This window comes from Gallinula chloropus, assembly GCF_964237585.1.
Source record: "Gallinula chloropus genome assembly, chromosome: 2".
NCBI classification, from domain to species: domain Eukaryota; kingdom Metazoa; phylum Chordata; class Aves; order Gruiformes; family Rallidae; genus Gallinula; species Gallinula chloropus.
The window spans coordinates 81,447,875-81,464,771 of record NC_140086.1 but is presented as its reverse complement, the minus strand read 5'-3'; positions in this window follow the sequence as shown (position 1 = coordinate 81,464,771).

Sequence of the window (16,897 nt, the reverse complement as noted above, 5' to 3'; positions counted from 1 at the left end):
CAAAAATAAATCTTGCTTTATGAATTAGCATTTTACTCTCGTGTCTATTTGCTTCCCAAATATTATAAAAAATGTTTTTTAACCTCAAACATAAAATTATTAATAAATCATGAATAAAGCAGGGAAAATGGATTGTAAATAGGTTTTGCATTTGAATTTTTTGTTACAGCTTCACCACTTTTCACTTGATGGGGTTTTTTTAATGCCATAAGGAAACAAGAACACAAAAATACGTAGCATTTATTTTAACACTGTATGAAAGGCTCTGCTACATGTTTCAGTCAGACAGTTGCAGAATATTGAATAAAATTCCAGCATTCGGGCAAGATTTGGGAAACATGAGGAAAAATGAGTGAGGGAGAGAGGTCCCTTCTGCACATGCACAGAATCTGGGCAGTCATCAGCCCTTAATCGCTTACAGTCACAGATGTCATTGTAGCTCTCTTAAAATGCATACATCTTTGAAAATGGAGCAACTCCTCCTGTTAGAAGATGTGCTGGTTCACCCAGCACCACCACCACCATATATGTCTCTTAACATCTGGAGAGCTTCTTTAAAAATATGGTGTCGGTAACTAGTTTTGGCATGAAATCAGGATAATAGTTGCATTTTATAATGCAATATAAAATGAAATAATAAAAAAAGCTGTGTTTTCCTAGAAGTTTTATCTTTCTTTTTTTCCCCCCTCATATATGGCCAGAGTGAAATAGAAAATTGGAGTCTATTAATATGAAGCATCCAAAATGTTGGTCTTTGAGAAGAATGCAGGAAACACAAGACTCGGGATAAGGTTGTAAAATATGAAAGAAACCTGATTTTGGTATACAAAAATTCATGAGAACTTGTTAGTTTTGTATAGAATTCATGGATTTTTTATTTTTTTTTTAGCTTTGTACCATAGGAAGCATTATGACAAAACAGCTCTGTAACTGTGTCCCAAACAGCTTCAGAATCTTTAGAAAAACCTAAAAAAAATTATTTTGACTGTGCCTTAAATCATCTACATGCAATAGTGTCCAAGAATATTGCTTCAGTTCTCAAAGTAGATTTCTCAAAATTCAACAGGCAAAAAGGTGTTCAAGATTAAAATGCTGAAAAAAATGCACATCATTGTTTATTCTAACAATTTTTTTCAGCTCAACATTCAAATGTTGAACAAGAGCAGAAACATCCTCTGTTGAAAATTTTTAGATATTTGAGTAATTTCTGGAGATAGTTTTCACTGGCAGTAAGTTAAAAGAGTGAGAGAGAGCACTTCCACTGCAGCAGTCTTTCTTCCCTCCTGAGCACAGGGTGTAGGCAGAGAAGGAAGATGCTTTTCATGCCAGTTTTACTCCTGTTTGAGGAAGCTGTGCTAACATCTTTTTCCAAAGCTTTTTACTTAACAACATTTAGGATAAATCTATTTGTACGACACCTCTTCTACTTTAAAGGGACTGCCCGACAGTTTTATGGGCAATTTGCTATGCAGGCTGAAGGGAAAGGGATGCGTATTAGGTAACTGATGTCAGTGATGGAAAGCATCTTGCTGTCTGGGCTACACTCCAGACAGTAAAAAGTAAGGTTTGGGGACAGTTGGTAGTACTTGATCCTAAATGTAGACCTCAGTCCCCCTGAACGTATGCTTGTGCAGACTTAGCCTAGTGTGTACAATTCTATCTGCCCCTGAGCTCCTTCCAATAATTTTTTGATTAAATTATTGAGGAAAGAAGGTATCAAAGTTGTGGTGTTTGGATTGTTTTAATTTTTTTATTTTTCTTTTTTCCCCAGAAAATAAAAGGTAAGGAGAGGAGAAAGACTTCACATGCCCAGTTGATCACAGAGCCACTGCATGATCTCATTGATAGCCATCGAGATTCCTACAGAGTGCAGGGATAGACACTGCAACTGAAGAGGAAAATTTTATGAGCATGCTGCAATCTCTGAATGTTTTTGTTCACAATTTCACATTGCTTTCAGGAAAATATGTTTAATTAGTTTTGGGAATAGGAGCTTACAGTCTATATCTATATAGATGAAGAGTTTAATTGTTCTTTATTTCTGGAGTAGACAGGTGTGAGATGCAGGTGAGGATTTACTTAAATAGCAGAAGTAGCCCAGATTTAATAGCTCACTGTTTGGTTCACAGTCTTTGAAAGAATAAATTTGCTACGTTTTAAACGTAGACTACATCTTTTAGATGGCAGGCATAATTTATAACATAGTTATACTGGTTTCATGAAATATTTTACTTCAAATATTGTTACAGTTATGATTTAAGGATGATAATGACACTCCATACTTCATTATGAAGAAAACCTGAGGGGATTTTGTTTGCAAGTAATCCAGGAATTAGTTTTGATTACTTTGTTCGCATCTATTATAAATAGTTATTTCATTAATTGTCTTTTTTTTTTCAAGTAGCATATTTTCTTTTCCTTGAACAAATGATGTCAATATTTCAAAAAAAGAGAAATATTAGATTTCTTTCCAGGAAATTAATGTAGAATTAATCATTTATGCTAGCTTTCATAAAACTTCTGGTACTTCCATGAGGAATTCCCAAATTGTGTCAGGATAAATCCAAATTACAAACATATCCTGCCGAGCTTTAAGCTTTTTGTATTCTATAAAACTTTTTCCAAGATGTACGTGTTTTGGTTAGGAAAGAGTTAATTTACTTCAAAATGGCTTTTATGGCTTATGTTTTGGATTTCTGCTGAAAGCAGTATGCATAACACAGGCATGGTTTAGCTATTGCTGAGCAGTGATTAGACAGATCCCACACCTTTCTTCAAGTAGGTTGGTGTGCATAAGAAACTGGGAGAGTACACAGGCAGGACAGCTAACCCAAACAGACCAGAGGGATATTTCATAGCACATGACATCAGTATGATGAGCTGGAGAAGACCAAGGAACGCAGGGAGGGAGGGATGTTCAGAGTGATGGCTTTTGTCTTCCCAAGGGACTGTTAAACTTCTTAGAACCCCGTTTTCCTGGGGATGGCCAAACACCTGCCTGCCCAAGGGAAGCAGTGAATGAATTCCTTGTTTGCTTTGCTTGTGTGCATGGCTTTTGCTTTACCTATTAAACTGTCTTTATCTTAGCCCATGATTTTTCTCACTTTTACTCATCCAATTCTCTCCCCCATCTCACCAAGGAGGAGATCTAGTGAGCAGCTGGGTGGGGCTCAGCTGCTGGATAGAGTTAAATTGTAACAATATACTTAAGCCACTTCAATAGTTTCTATTTGTTAGTTAAGTGAGACTGAGTCTCACTTCTTGCTCCAGAGTTCAGCTTCTAAACTTATCAGAGGACAAGTAAAGTTCACTGCCTCTCCCCATACATTTTAGAATAACAGAAAAGAAGGATTGGTATCAACTACTCTAGTGATTTCCTAGTGTCCATGCTGTCAGATTTGGCTGTGGATGGAAAAGGTCATGCCATGTCAGCAGCAGTGAACTGCAAGTGTCTTGTGTTTAGAAGTTTCTGAACAGCAAGCATTCTTCCACAAAGAAGACCAGATCACAAAAACATATAGATGTTTAAACACAATAAACCACAATGGACAGCCACAAAAGGAAGAGGTGGCAAATCTGAAAAACAAAGCAGACATGTATGCAATATATGCATATACAGAAAGGATATACATCTTTTCAAAACCAGCAAAGTAAATGAGCACTTGCTGCTTTAATGAGCAGGAATAACTGGAAAAATATTGATGTTATGTCCCAGCTAAAAGGGTTGTCAAACATTGGAACAAGCTGCCCAAGGAATTGGTGTAGTCACCATCCTTGGAGGTATATGTAAAATGTGTAGATGTGATGCTTAGGGACTTGATATAGTGGTGGATTGCCTGTGCTAGGCTAATAGTTGAACTTGATGATCTCAAAAGTCTTTTCTAACCTAAATAGTTCTATTATTCTATGCCTTCAGACAAATCTTTAAAAGGGAAATCTAAGCATCTTTGAACTGCTAAACATCACAGCAAAAGTCAGGCCAAATGGACATGGCAGAGCTTCAGCTCAGAATCTTAGAAATATCAATGCTGGTTTTATTTTCCTATGTTTACATCTGCTTTTTTTGTTGTTGGGTTTTTTTTAAATATATCTAAATTATTTTCATAATTAAAATTATTGTGAAACAGCCTGATGAACTGATTTGATAGTTATAAAATGTCATAGAGTTGGACTAATGACATATTAGAAAAGTAAACTTCAGTATATTCTTCAACGGTTGAAAACACTCAGTATTTCTGTGTCCTTGCTATTTGTTATGATGAATCAAATGAGGTTTTTTCATATAGCAATCACACCTCTTGACAGCTACCTTTAGTAGATCCTTTCAGCAAATTAAAAGAACTTTTATTTACTTCACATTAAATGCAAATTTGATTCAATTTCACTTTTCATGGGGTTGACACTAACACAAATGGAAAAAAATAGAGCAAATGACTGAATTAAATAGTTGGCAAAATTAGATAAGTTTAATGATCTGTTTTAGCCTCATGTTTAATGTGCCCACTGAGACTACTTTTCCCAGAAATTTATTGGGAGTTTATTGTACATATAGTAAGACATAAAACAAACTCATTAACACCATACAAGAAAAAACAAATTTTCTTCTTCAGCATTAAATATAGTTACTTGTAGCAGTGGCAAATGAGAAAATTTTTAATGAAAAAACAGAGATGCCAGGTTGGTTTGAATATTATTACTGATTTGCATACATCATAGTTATTGGTTGTTGTTTGCATTTTAACAAATGTGGGTCCCAGTAGAGCAATAAATAGTGACAAGTTTCTTCGCAAATAGCAACTAAATTATGCTTATTATGGATTTTTAAAATTTATTTCTTAAAATATGGGTTATAAAGCTAAAATGCATGTATTTTCAACACCAGTCTCAATTTATGGTTCTTTACATCACAAGGTACACCTTTATGTATTTTCATGGATTTCATAAACATTGTATAGATCATTTATTGAAGTAAACACATTAAAATAATGCACAGTGCTTAACCTAATTCACAAAAAAAATGTACAGACTTTTCCTTTGTTGCCTATGTTGATACATTTATACTGTGATTAAACTATTATTAAAATAGCTTAAAGAAAATGTACACTGTAGTAATAGTGATGAATTTTAGCAATGAATTTTTCTTGCCTTATTTATGTGAAAATGTCCAGTATCTTAATTGCTGTTAACAGTAATTGGTGTCATGCTTAGCATAAAAAGGAGGTATTTGAAGCAGAGCTGCATCTTTACGATCATCAGAGTGTGGGGGTCATCAGGTCAGGTCATGTCATTGAGTGAGAAATTGCATTGTGTATCACTGACGTTTTGTATTCTATGTACTGTTGCTATTATTTTCCTCTTCCTCTGCTGTCTTAGTTAATTCTCCTTAGCCCAACCCATGAGTTTTACCTTTCTCTTACCATTCTGCTGCTCATCGCACCATGAGGTGGGGTGGGAGGGAGTGAGAAAGCAGCTGCATGGTGCTTAGCTGTTGGCTTGGGCTAAACCATGGCACCCATTTACATTAACTTCAGACTGCTTTAGGCCTTTTGGATCACACACATATACACACATTTGCATATACTTATGCATACTTCATATACATATACTTACATATATTTATACACACATACCTATACACACATACATATATACATGTATATTTTTATAGAGATATAGACATACTCACCAAAGATCACTCAGGGAAAGGTACATGCGAAAAGAGAGCAACTTTCTGAGTATTTGTGACTGGGACTTCAAGAAGCTCCATGTTTGTGATTGGGACTTTCAGTGGGCTCAAGCTGAAACTCAGGAGGTTCCCTAAGAACACCAGGTAACACTTTATTACTGTGAGGGTGACCGAGCACTGGCACATGTTGCCTGGAGAGATTGTGGATTCTCTATTCTTTAAGATCTCCAAAAGCTATCTGGACATGGCTGCTTCTAAGTGTAGTGGGGTTGTACCAGTTGACCTCCAGAGGTCCCTTCCAATTTCATCTATTCTGTGAAAAAAGTCTATTTGAAAGATAGTCTTAAAACAGTGTCTTCCTAACCTCTTGATTTCATATTTCTATAATTTATGCTTATAGGCTATGGCATAATTTTTTCCCTCATTGTGTCTTCAGATCAAAAAGAACTGTGGATATTTCCCTATCAGTCTCTTCCCATGGTGTTTCCATCACTCCTATTAGGAGTCAGCACCCCTGAACAGCAACAAGGATTCTAATTGGGTTGGGTAAAGGCCTCAACAGTTTGGAAACTTTAAATAATACCTTTTCCTGTGTCCTTTTATTAGCTTTCTCTTATCTCATTCTCCTAATCCAGTTATAAAATAGAGTTAATTTAAGGAATGATTTAAGACCATATATTAACTCTAGTTTACATGCAGAACAAAAAGCAGTATAAAAAAATAACACACCCGCCTACATATAAACACAGACAAACATGGTAAACACCGGTTAACTCTTCAGAAGTACATATCAAGTAGTCCAGCAAGATGAAGAAGGTAGTACCACTGGGAAACTTCCATTTAATGACTAGGAGGAAGAATAGGATAAATGATGAAATGATACCTTCTGCAACATTTCTAAATCACCTTTATATGCTGGTCTTTTCAAATTAAATCTGTTTTATGATGATGCTTATGAATAATAAAAGGAGTACTATAGAAAAAGGCCATAAAATAACTAGTGTTTGGAACTTCGCTAGTCTTCTCTGGGAGGTTACATTATGTATCAATGTACAGTGTTTTTACTAGCTGGATATTATCAGCTCTGTGACATGGGAGTAGTTAAAAAATATTACCAAAATAGATAACATTTTTTTCTCTGAAGATAAAATATGAAACAGCCCGATATCTATCAGAAAACGAAACATAAGAGAACTTTATGTATCTGCAGAATTCTCAGCAAGCTTTGATCAGTTTAAATACCTGACCATACATCAACTCTGTTGCTACTATTATTTTTCTTAACATAATCATGAAACATATCGTTAGTCATTAGTTATTTTAGGAATCAGACATGTAATATATGATCCGATGTTCTAACTGCACAATCACTGTGTGCAGACCATCTTGTGAAAAACTTCCCTACTCATTCATCATCAATCTTCTACTTTTTAATAGTATTCCTTTGTTTTTATGGAAAATACCTCACTTTGACTTGTGAGTTTTGGAGCATCTACACTAAACCTTTCTCTCAGTTGCAGGGTCCCTGTATGTCCACATACATTAAAACCAAAATGGCTTTAAACTCTCTAATATGTGATCTTTCCCTCCAGCCTCACACCCATTCCGTTTTCTTACATTTTTATTTGAAATGATACAGTAAAATATTATTTTCAACTTTTTCGACATAAATACAACCTGTCAATTTGAAGGGAACACTATGCACCTATAAAGAATGTTCATTTTGGAGATTTCTGAGGATAATTGGATTAACACTTCAATCATCAAGAAATTTCTGTATTGTCTGTAATTCCGAGGGAGTACACACGTGAGCTCTGATAACTTTTCTGAATGTTGATGTCAGGTTGCCTAGAACACCATGTTGTCCTCCTTCACAGAACACCTAATATAGAATCAAATATATTTGCTGATGTATGTCACACTTTTACTATAAATAACTAAAATATATTAAACAGAATTCATGAAGAAAAGTGTAAATATATATTTTTTGCTAGTATACATGGAGGACACGAAAATCTCTCACCACAAAATTCATGGTCACTCCTTTAGAGTCAAGCATGTCTCATTACGCTGGAGTCAGCGAATGAGATCTGATGCATAATGAACCATGTCTATTAGCAGCCCAGTTAAGGACATGGGATCACTTGTCATATAAAATACAAACAAACGAGAGGGGGATTTTCAAAATCTGATATAAAGGTAAAAAAATAAATGTTCAAACCTATCAGATCTACTAGGGTAATCCAAACACATTAAAAAAAAAGGCATACTTTCAATAAATAGTATCACACTTGTGAATGATAATGATGATGATGTCATAATTAACCTCAAGATTGAAAAAACACCCAAAGATTCATTGTAACAACTAGTATTACAATAATGATGTTCCGTATTTTCAGAGTAATGATGAAAATGTACTTTCCTGAAAAGAGAGTAAATGAGACTTTCTTGTAGTCAAGCAATTTCCAGGACATTTTCAGGGCTTAATAAGTAAAGTTTTGCAGATTTTTAGACTTTATTTTAGTAGTCATCAACGTCCACTGCTTTATGTAGTTATTTTATTCCAAAAACTAGAGATCAAAAGTAAATTAACACCTTGTTTTTTGTATTTAATCAGTGCCAGATGTTCAGTTACTTACTGTTCAAACTAGGAAAAAAGCACCAACTTCTCAGCTAATGGGAATCTGAAGAACTCTTTACTTCAGTGAGGAAATACTAATCTACACCACTTTAAGAGATGGATGCAATTTACCATCCCTTTTCACATCTTCATATAGCATCACTTTGCTGACACTACCTGCTAACTACATATTGCTCTGTGCTGCATGTCTCAAAATAAGTTTGCTTTTTTTCAATTACTTCATCTTGGACTTGTACAAGGTCATAACATTTTTCTTATGGTGAAGCACAAAATGAACCAGAGAGTGGTTATAAAGAGACAGCTCCATATTAGCTGAAATCCTGTAACTGAACAAAATAATGGCCTATACAAATGGAAAAATATGGTGAATAATTCCCATATAGGATTGCATGTACTCAGTCTACGTTGCAAGTGACAACTAAAAGCTCTTTGGAAAGAGAAGCCTATCTCCCTTCTTTTTTTTTTTTCTTTTCTTTTTTTTACTTTTTTTGTGTAGTGAGATTATCTTTAGAGAGACAGGCTCAATGAAGAGTGAATAGCCTTTCAAATGCTTTGTATAGTCCTGACAGCTTTCAGTCCTGACGTTTTTTCTCCTAGTTCTTTAAATGACTTGTCAGTTTCCTGGCTCTTGGCAGGTGGATGCTCATACTCTCATCAGCAAATCTTTGGCATCCCATTTCTCTCTGCCCCTGTCAATAATCACTCTCAAGCTTGGCAGATACTGCTGATTTCTCCTTTACTCCTTTGCTGCTGGTTTGCTTGCTTTAAAATAGCTGTTCTTATTTCTGTGTCTGGAGCATGTTGCATTTTGTTTAATGCTCTTTTCCATAGCAGAGGAATCCTCTCGCCTCACGTCATTCCTTGCTAGTGTCAGTTCTCTGCTGCCTTGCTCTAATGAGCTATTTAGTTTCCTGATATGTGGTGACTGTCAATATCAATGTGTTCAGTACTTATCAGTATGCTGATTCCCAAAGACTCACATAATCATGAGAACTTAGTCTTAAATATGAATAGCTGGCTGGTTGCAGACACAGGTATGTACTGTCTGTACTTTCAAATGTCCTCTAAGCCTATATATATATGTGGCTATATTGCCCTTTAAAAATTGGTGACAGGTACAATATTCTATCAGCTAATAATTGCAATTGTCTTTGAACAGACTGTGCATACACCTAACTTTCTAAATTTTGGAAATGTTTACACTTCTCAAGGCATGCAACCAACACAGTTTTTATTATGGAGTCCTGTTGTTTTATAGCTTTTTAATTCTTTCAGGCAGGGTGTTGTAAAATTTATATTATAGGATATTAAAAATTACATTTATTAATTTTGTGATGTTTACAAAAATAGATTGAGGAACTTCAAAACTCTGTGGGAAGAGTGGATGTTCTTCAACTTGAGAAAGAGATCAAATATGGTTGTATGCACTCACAGAGTGACTATTCCATGTCTTCATATATAGCTTTATATTAGAGGTAATTTATAAAAATATCAATTTTCTACAAGGTATAATTATGAGCATGAAGCAGTATTTCCTTACCATCAAGTCTGAGAACTATTTCCTAAATTAATTTAATCGGGCTCAGTAGGTCGGAGTCCCCCTCATGCAGTATATTATTTCTGGAAATTAGAAATAACTAACTGGTGCAGCAGTTTTTTAATGAAAAAAAAAGTAAGAAAAGGGCTGCAGAAAAGTTCAGGAAAAGAACTCACTAGATATTGGGTGTTGCCAATATCTATGTTACTATCTATGCTATTAGATTTCTCTTTCTAATGAAGTGTTGTTCATTAAATGAATTGATTTGTATTTTAAGAGGGGAAAATTAATTCACTGAGCACAGCTCTAGATCAATATATGCAGATTCCTGTGTGGTGTACAAGGCCAGTGTGTTATTATGGTCCCATAAAATTAGAAGTTGGCCTACCTGTCATCAGATCCTTACAGAAGAATTCAACTGTGTTTCCCCAAAGTTTATAGTATTTATGTTTTGTACAAAATAGTTTATTTTGTCTTTTTTAGATATAAATGGTATGAATTTATTTATATGACATAGAAGGAGCAAATTGCAGCTCTGGATTTCTACAAAGTTTTTATATCTATTATTTAGGTAGACTCACTTGAAATTATGAATTTTTAAAAAACAGTAAAGTCCTACTTTACTACTTTTACTACAAAATTAGTAAAGCCCAAAACTTAACCCCATTTGAGTTGAGTAGTTTTCTGAATCCTACACATCATTTGGACTCTGACATCATTTCAAAGTCCAAGTGATAAAGTCATCATTTATAAAAAACAACAGTCAAAATAACCCCTCACTTTGCTATGTCTCCATAAGAGATAACTGAGATGGTTTTATTATTATTGGTTTTTTATTTTAATTTGTGAAAATACTTGCATATCAAACTGCATTGCTGCTTATTTAACTGTGCAAGGTACTGTAGTTTCTGTTTCTTTACATAGGTTTTTTTCAGGATAAGGAGCGGTCATATCAAAAAATCTGCTTCCCAGCTGGCTACGCCGGTTATATAGTGAGTATGAGGTTTTATGTTAGGGAATATCCCTCTGGCCAGACTGGGCCGGCTGTCCTGGCTGTGCTCTCCTAGCTTCTTGTGCACCTGTGGGAAGCTGAAACGTCCATGACTTGCTGTAGACACTACAACTACGCAGCAACAGCTAAAAACATTAGCACGTTTTCAATATTATTCTAATCCTAAATCCAAAACACAGCTACTAGAAAGAAAATTAATTCTATCTCAGTAAAAATCAAGAAACACATTAAATTCATTAGCAAATTAATAAAGTTGGTTTAGCTTTTAAGGTTTAACTTCATGCATTTCCATAGTCAATCTGCACTGTGTTTAAAGACAGTTTAGACAGACACATTTTAACATCAGAAAATGAGAATTGGTCATCACCTAGAAGAGCTACCCTTAAACATTTTTGATGAAGCTTGGAAACTTGGAAGAGCTGAGAAGGAAAGGTTTGTGCTGGTTCACTCTACATTTTTAGAATGCTAACAGTAGCCTTTTTTCAATTTTACCACTGTCTGAATACTTCCAGTGCCAAGTGACAACCTTAATTATTTTTATGTGCAATCCTGCAACCTTTCTGTAACACTTCATTGTGCCCGAAATAGCTGAACTCATCATTTCTGAGTGAACTTCACCTTCAGAAAGGACTCTGTGTGAGCACTGCTCAGCAATAACAAAAACAACTCCGTATTATCAACACTGTTTTCAGCACAAATCCAGAACAGAGACCAATCCCAGCTGCTATGAAGAAAATTAACTCTATTCCAGCCAAAACCAGCACATAGATCAACACTCCAGCCCAACTTTGTTTCATTTGAAAACTTACTGAGGGTTTTAGGAATCCCCTCACATAAACTCTTGATGATGACCCTATCCAGCAAAAGATACACCCAAATACTTCCATTCAACCAATGAACCTGTTCGGTTGAGTTAAACAGAAGGGGGGTTGGGGGTGGGGGGGAAGGTCCAAGCTCAGACTGCATTTACCAGACCTTTTAGACTTTTGAGTTTGCATGAATATATTTACCCAGAATGTAATCTTTGTAGTTATAATGCAAGAAAAAATTAGTCAGCTTTCACGGTGTGCCAAACTGATGCCATTATTAAAGACAGTAATGTTTCATTGAGCTGTTTAGCACATTCTTCTCCCTCAATGGGAAGAATGCTTCAGTAAAATGGAATGGTAATTTTCAGAGACAGACACAGGCATTTAATAAAATGTACTGCTCCTCTAAAATATTGATTGTTAGAGATTGCTCTAACAAAAAAAATACCCACAGGATTTCAAGGAAATCAAAACTGATTCGCCCTCACGTTTCTGTATGATATCAGATCCTTTTCACCACTGAGTCTATTTACCAAGGAGAGTCACATTTCAGTAATTTAAAAACAACACACCCAATCTGCATCCCCAGAAACTTAATACTTCCCATGTTACCAACAGGATTAGCACATTAAGATGAAAAATGCAAACAGAAGATTACTTTGCAAATGAAACCATAGAGAGTTTATGGATAGCTTTTAGCTCAAAAATTACATGAATTGATATAACATCATCCATATTTGATACACCAATCCTGGTCTCAGTGTCTTTCATCATTTAATTGGGTAATGTGATGGAAAAGAGAAAGTATGTACCTGAGGCACTAGAAGAAAATAGGTTGGCCCAGATGTCAGAAGCCAACAAAGAAAAAAGATTGTTAACACCCAAAGGTTCACTGACATGAGAGCAATAGCAGGAACTTCAGCAGTAATTCTGCATCTCAAAAACAGTAACAAAGAACCATTCAATTCTTTGCATACGAGATGCACATTCACCTCCTATAAAAATAAGAAACAGAGTAAAAATAATAAAGGAAACTCCATTTTACTAATGGTGCTGACTTTATGTGGCTCCAGGCTAAATGTGTTGTCTGTGTTGTACAGCCATTGGTGACAAACTGCAGCTCCAGTTTTGTGTATTTTGTTGTAAGTCCTATTGTAGCTTTTTTCCCTCTCACTTTTCTGTCCCAGCAAACTCTCTTCAGCTCAATCTTTCAGTTAACCTTTGTCTGCCCATTGTCTTCCCCACCCTGCCAGGGGATGGAGGAGTGAGTGAGCAGCTGTGTGGTAAACCATGACACATAGAAAAGAATTTGTTGCTTTAGTTTGGGTTTGGGTTTTTTTTATATTGGAAGCAGTTGGTGCTAAGTGTTTGGTGTCCACACTGTGCCCATTCTGGAAAGATTTGAATGTGACTCTGCAGCACACCCTTCCGTGTAGTTTCATCCAGTTACACACTTTGAGGTACCTCTGCAACGTGAGCCAAAGTGTAATAAATGGGAACAGATGGAAGATTCATTGAGAAGTTACACTTCTGATATGAACAAAAGCACTTAGATGTATCAAGTCTCGCATTAGGGTTGTATTCACCTGGGTCCTTTTTTGTACCTCAGAAGTTTACTTCATTACTTGTTTCCCCTGAGGAATATCTTGAAAGCTCCCGTTAAATTTCAGTCTAAATTGTTGGTGTCATTTTGATTTTATTCCCTTTTTCATACAACAGCCTGAATTTCCCTTGCTGAAATCTTCAAGAGTTTTAATAGCTGTTCAGTTCCTCATAAGGATAACCTCCTTTAGAAAATGTGTTTCGTTTTCATGGGTTTAGTCATGTCCCAGAGAGAAAATACAGAGACACCTATTTATTAACTGTGAAAAAAGTATTCCTGGGCTAGTTCGACCTCTGAGCTACCTGAATGTGTTTTAGTTTTTCTAAACTGCCAGATAAGAAGGCTGGTAAGATGACAGCTTAAATAAAATCCTACAGTATCTAGACATAATCACTTATTGACAACAGAGATAATTTTGAGAAAAAGATAGAGTTAACATATTACTTCCAGAATCAGAAGACACAGATGGGACAGTAATAAATAAATGGAATTAAATTAATAAAACTCTGGATCCCTGGGTACATAAAATAACATGAGATTAATTTCAGGTTAAATTGTTCTTAATTTATATTTTTTTCTTACACCTTTAATTTTCTGGGCACTTTAAATCTGATATATAGGATTACCAAAAAAAATCTTTAGTTGCATGTTTCTAAGCATTGTTATGATGTCATTTCTAAAGGAAAAAGTATAGCTCCAACACTTACTTGAGCAGTGACACAAACATTTCTACTCCACTGTGGCAGCATCCATGAGGGCTGCAAGCCAAACTCCACAATTCATAAAAAGGATGTCTAAGAGTGTGTTTCTGGGAGTATTGGCTCAGCTATGCAGAGCGGTTAGAGGCAGGTGTGAGCTTCCTGCTTGTTTCAATGTGAATGACTTGCAGCCAAGAAGCCATTAACTTTGTCTGGCACTGTGCTTCAACTAACACGGTGGTGCTCTCCCTCAAAAAAAGACAGAGTATGCAGTCAAATGTTGGCCCCCAACTTTAATTGCAAATGGTAGTTCAGAAAAAATAAAATACATAATTTCTCATTGTATTTCAAAGAGAATCACTTTTTTAAACTCAAGCAGAGTCAATATATTTTAAAATATTACTTTAATCAAACTATGTAAGTCTACACAGCACATTTTCATCTACCTCTCTGTTCTTTCATTAGGAATTCACAGGAATCATTCTCTAAAATGCATTATCCTATCTGCATTCTTTCCACAGCACATAATTTTTATTATGTGTTGAATGTCTGTTGGCATTTAATATTCATTATCTGAAAGTAAATATCTTGAAGGATTTCAGAAGTGATCCTAATGATGTCCTTAGACTTTAATGGAAGACAATGAATGTTCTAGCAACTTTTTTGTGAAGGGCAAACATATGAAAAATAGGCAGAATTTCTAAAATGGATTGACAGATTGATTGATGAGATATGGTCAAATTGCTCAGGAGAGATGCAGAAAATATAATGTCATTACCTGATAATAAATTGACTGGAAATGCCAAAGGAAATGCAAGCCAAGCCCACAATATTAGTCCAGTCAATGCCCACATTTTTACTTCTATTGATTTTTAGAAATGATCATCTGTTCCAGCTTGGAGATGACTGTCAACATGGGACTGAACCTGCTTTCTGTGATAACCTTTGGCTGAGGAAAACAATGAACTGAAAAATCTCAGTCACATTTAATGACCACTCACTCTTCAAAATGTACATAAGGCATTAAGCCACAACAAAAGGTAGTTCAAGAACCACTTGAGCCGTTAGAAAAGCCTGCTTTTAAAGGTGAATTCCAAATGCCATGTTTGAGGGGAGGAGCTTGTTTGTTTTTAAATAATTTGGCTAATCCAAATTGTGATTTAATCAATGTAATGGTAGAAAATCCTTATTAAGTTTTTTAAGCCATCAAGCTATCTAGTTCAGCGCCTCAAATATGGTGGTTGGACCACTTTAACACATACAGACTTTTTTTTATTCAAGACTTACTTGATTTTGCAAAGCTGCACTGTTGTAGAGGGGATTATTAAAACAAAATCTCTGAAATTTTCTTGAGTACTGCTTCCAGCTGTGGGGACTCCAGCATAAGAAGGACATGGAGTTCTTGGAATGAATTCAGAGGAGGACCACAAAAGTGGTCAGAGGGTTAGAGCATCTCTCGAAGAAGAAAGGCTGAGAGAGTTGGGCTTGTTCAGCCTGGAGAAAAGGAGGCTCCAGAAAGATTTATTGCAGCTTTCCAAAGGTGGCCTACACGAAAGAGGGACAGTTTAAAAAAGAGTTTAGTGATAGGACAAAGATTTAGATTAGATAAAAGGAAGAAATGCTTTACTGTGGGGGTGGTGAGACACTGAAAGGTTGCCCAAAGAAGCTGTGGCTGCCCTCTCCCTGGCAGTGTTCAAGGCCAGGTTGGATGGGGCTTTGGGCAGCCTGGTCTAATAGAGGGTGTCCCTACCCATGGCAGGGGGATTGCGGTCTTTACGGTCCCTTCCAACCCAAACCAGTCTGTGATTCTATGATTATTGTTATTGGGTTTTATTACACTATTTCTAATAATCATACTAATTTTGCTGACACACTCTGAGATGCTTCAATTTAATAAGCTTTAGCCTTTTCCAGGGTCCAGGGAGCAAGGAATTCATTCTGAAAGCTGGGGAATTGTAACCAGCCCCATGAAAACAGCCGTCCTCCTACACCATTGTGCTTTTTCAGAAGCTCAGTGAAGCAGAGTCTGAACAGCTACCTGAAAAAAAAAGAAAAACAAACAAATAAAAGACAAAAAAGAGATTGTTTTTAGATCATGTTAAGAGTCAGGAAACACTTATATTTTGCTTTGTGTACATTTTTCTTTTTTCTTTGGAGTTTGCTCTGAATCCATTCACATGGATGGGTATATTTAATTTCCTCATATGTCCCTTCCTAGATATTTTATTTTGTTCTGCAGCCTGACAGTCTCATATACCAAAAGTTTACTTAGACATTTGCTGCAAACAAAACAGAGCAAATAAAGAAAAACATGATGTAAATCCTAGAGAAGGACCTGGGAAAAAATGTATCTCTGGGAAGTGTTTAGAGGAAAGGGACGGAAACAGCAAGGGCTACAGTATTTAATGAGAAATGGGTCCAGCAGCCTGATTCCAAGGCTTTCCCATGATATTAATTTCATTCTTTTCCTCTTGTTGAGGATTTGGAAAACAAAACATTCACAATGCAGCACAGCCTGTGATTGTTAGCACATGCCATAGTCCTTTGAAAGTAGGCGCTCTTAGACCTCATTTAATGAGAGTAGACCAAGAGCCACAAGCCAGCTTCCATTGATTATCCCTGTTCATCAGCCCAGGAAGATTACTGTTCTTTAAATGTGAAAGCATGGGTTGGAATTTTGTCTTGTTTAAAAGCAATGTATCTTTTTTATTCATTTTGCAAATTAATTATATCAGAGTAGGACTGTGTCTGGTATTCCCATATTAAAATCTTGGATTAAGGTTTTCTATCTTAGGTGCTGAAATCCAATTTGGATGCAACCTGATGTGAGTATAGTTTTGGAAATAATGGCTTACACGTGCTGTGACTAAAGTATTATTAGTTTCCTTTCCTAATTATTTATAGGTCCATA